Below are 4078 nucleotides of genomic sequence, written 5' to 3'. Positions count from 1 at the left end.
CAATTTCCTTGTCATGATTTAATTGAGAAAAAATAAAATAAAATTTCCCCAATTACAATCTCATGGCCGGCCACATCATTGGAGAACAAATTGGACAAGTTTTAATCAACAATTAAAACTTCCTAATTTGTTTCCGAAAATTTAAAAAAATAAAATTTCTCTTTAAAAATCTCTACATGGTTAATAAAAAGAAATTTCCATAATTTTAATTTTACAATATGTGAATAATTTTTAAAGAGAAAATAAAATATCTCACCAATCTACAAATAAGGAAAGAGATCAAATCTCTTTCTTTAATCTTTTGTAAATTTTACAAGAGAGATAATTTTAATTTAAATTCTCTTTAATAAATTATTTCTTCCACATAATAAAAATTAAAATTAAAAATTCTTTTTAATTTATTTTGGCCGGCCCTACTAGCTTGGGTTCAAGCTAGGGCCAGCCACCCAATCTTATACCTAGGTCGGCCCTAGCTTGTTTCCCAAGCTAGCTTGGCCGGCCCTTATTGGGTGGGTATAGAAGGTGGGTATAGGTGGGTATAGAACTCTATAACTAAGAGGCTACGATAGGGACCGAGAGGAGAATTGCTTTTGGTCTCCCGATAAAATTAAGCATCCCGTGTTCGCCCCGAACACACAACTTAATTTTATCAATGATAATTCATTCCACTAGAGAACTATCATTGAACTACCGCACCAATCCCAAATTACATTTTTGGGCTCCTTCTTATTATGAGTGTGTTAGTGTCCCTGTGTTTAAGATATCGAATGTCCACTAATTAAGTGAGTTACTGACAACTCATTTAATTAATATCTAAGTCCAAGAGTAGTACCACTCAACCTTATCGTCATGTCGGACTAAGTCCACCTGCAGGGTTTAACATGACAATCCTTATGAGCTCCTCTTGGGGACATTATCAACCTAGTATCTCTAGGACACAGTTTTCTTCTATAATCAACAACACACACTATAAGTAATACCATTTCCCAACTTATCGGGCTTATTGATTCATCGAACTAAATCTCACCCATTGATAAATTAAAGAAATAAATATCAAATATATGTGCTTGTTATTATATCAGGATTAAGAGCACACACTTCCATAATAACCGAGGTCTTTGTTTCTTTATAAAGTCAGTATAAAAGAAACGACCTCAAATGGTCCTACTCAATACACTCTAAGTGTACTAGTGTAATTATACAGTCAAGATAAACTGATACCTAATTACACTACGACCTTCTAATGGTTTGTTCCTTTCCATTTTGGTCGTGAGCTACTGTTTATAATTTATAAGGTACTGATAACATTATCTTTTGCATGTGACACCACATGCTATGTTATCTACAATATAAATTAATTGAACAACTACAAACAAATGTAGATAATTTGACCAAATGTGATTCTTTATTCAAGACAAATGTTTACAAAAGCTTAGGCTTTCAGTATACACTCCAACACGTATGTCCCGATGAAAATCAGAGTTCTCCTGCTGGAGACTCGCCATAGCTCTCTCTAGTCCGGTCATACGGTCGGCTAGAGTGCGGGGAGCGTGACGTGGTGCTCGAGCTGGGGGCGGTGGTGGAGCCGGTGCGGCTTCCTCTGGAAACAGTGCAAGCATGAACTCGTCCACCTGTGCGTCTGGATCGGGCTGGTGCTGTGCCCCCCTCTGCCAAGACATAGTCCCGTCATCCCTATCTACGTGGATACCAGCTAGAGAGAAGTTCCGAGATGCTATAACATCGAACTCGGTCATATAGGCAATGTCTCCTCTAGTGACATCAATGTGCAACGAGGACATATAGGCTGTCGGAATGTGACAGAATGGCATGTGGACTCGTCTATCAGTCACGTATCCAGCCGAGTAGATAATGGTGGAGAAGATATGTAGGCTGATGTCAATATCTAACCTATGACTCAGGGCATAGAGTAAAAATGAATGGAATGGGCGCATCACAGCGATGTCCCGAGTAGTCAGTGGTAAAATGCAAAGGACTAAGACCCTATAAAGAGCGTAGTCCTGGACTCGAAGTTCTACCGACCTAAACTGGGTCACAGTGGGATCTCGCTCTCCCCCAAAAAAATACTAAAATCGTATCGAGAGTAATATATGAGTAGGGATCTCCGAATGGTAGATCCCTGGGAGGATAGCACAAAAAAGAACAAGTAGATGGACGTAACTCTAAAAACTCTCCGATAGTCGTAGGGGAAAATGTGATATCAGTACCCGCTGCTCTAGTGGTATAGGTGAGATCGTCTACTTTCACTAGGTTATTGCAAAATTCAGCACACAGACTTATGTTTACTGGACTGGTACATTCGACAAGGTTCTTTAAGTTATAGTGGTTTATAACCTCTATAACGGAGGGACATGAACCTAAAAAGAACGATCTATCTATGCAGGTAGTCCTAATGGCCTTATAAACGGTTGACTCAAACTTAATCCTTAGTTCATCTGTGGGAAACCTAGGGTCAGTGCTAGCATTAGAGGGTCCAGCACCAGTATTTGTTCGTTTCCTACTGTATATATAAAAAATATTCTAAGAAAAATGAGAGGACAAATTCTAATAAATTTTTAGAGAGGGGAAGAAGTTTTACCGAGGAGCCATCGACAAATATAGATCTTACGACCTCGGTTGAATCGCAGCAGCGTCTTCACCGCAAGAAAAATTTGATTTAAAATACTCTCGCACTGAGGTTCGGAGTGAACCTTGGCAAAAGTGAAGTTTTTGTGGGGCAAGGGTTGGGGGCGCCTGCTGCCCCTTATTTATAGGGAGCTTCGGGCGCCTGGAGCCATTCCGGGCGCCCGGAGTTGATTTTAGGCGGGGCGCCCGGATTCCCTCCCGGGCGCCCCGGAAGTTAAAATTAAGTTTTTAAAAAAAAAAAATTATTAAGTTTTAAAATTAAAATTAAAATTTTAAAATTAATTAAAATTAAGTTTTAAAATTAAAATTTTAAGTTTAAATTTCAAATTTTGAAATTAATTTTTAAGTTTAAAATTAAAATTTTGAAATTAATTTTTAAGTTTAAAAATTAAAATTTTGAAATAATTTTTTAAGTTTAAAATTAAAATTTTGAAATAATTTTTTAAGTTTAAAATTAAAATTTTGAAATTAATTTTTAAGTTAAAAAAATTTGAAATTAATTTTTAAGTTAAAAAAATTTGAAATTAATTTTTAATTTTAAAATTAAAATTTTGAAATTAATTTTTAAGTTTAAAATTGAAATTTTCAAATTATTTTTTAGGTTTAAAATTAAAATTTTGAAATTAATTTTTAGGTTTAAAATTAAAATTTTGAAATTAATTTTTAAGTTTAAAATTAAAATTTTGAAATTAATTTTTAAGTTTTAAAATTAAAATTAATTTTTAAGTTTAAAAATTAAAATTTTGAAATAATTTTTAAAAAAATTTTGAAATAATTTTTTAAGTTTAAAATTAAAATTTTGAAATAATTTTTTAAGTTTAAAATTAAAATTTTGAAATTAATTTTTAAGTTAAAAAAAATTTGAAATTAATTTTTAAGTTAAAAAAAATTTGAAATTAATTTTTAATTTTAAAATTAAAATTTTGAAATTAATTTTTAAGTTTAAAATTGAAATTTTCAAATTATTTTTTAGGTTTAAAATTAAAATTTTGAAATTAATTTTTAGGTTTAAAATTAAAATTTTGAAATTAATTTTTAAGTTTAAAATTAAAATTTTGAAATTAATTTTTAAGTTTTAAAATTAAAATTTTGAAATTAATTTTTACGTTTTAAATTAAAATTTTGAAATTAATTTTAAGTTTTAAAATTAAAATTTTAAGTTTAAAATTAAAATTTAAGCCTTATTCATCTCACCCGATCTATATTTTCAATCAGGGAATCCTATGATTTTGTGAGATGAAATTGGATTGTTAATTATGGAGTTTTGGTTTAACTTGTGTTAGATTCAGATTTAGCTTTGGTTTCCACAAATAGGCAATCTTCGGATAAACTTCTAAGCTTGGTGAGTCGCATGGACGTCATTAGAAGTAACCAACCTTTCGAGGTTTTCCGAATAGTCCTATCCACGGAGCTTAGTACTAAATCTTGGTCTAAC

Source organism: Zingiber officinale, chromosome 4A (assembly GCF_018446385.1).
Source record: "Zingiber officinale cultivar Zhangliang chromosome 4A, Zo_v1.1, whole genome shotgun sequence".
NCBI classification, from domain to species: Eukaryota; Viridiplantae; Streptophyta; class Magnoliopsida; order Zingiberales; family Zingiberaceae; genus Zingiber; species Zingiber officinale.
This window is presented reverse-complemented; position numbering follows the sequence as displayed.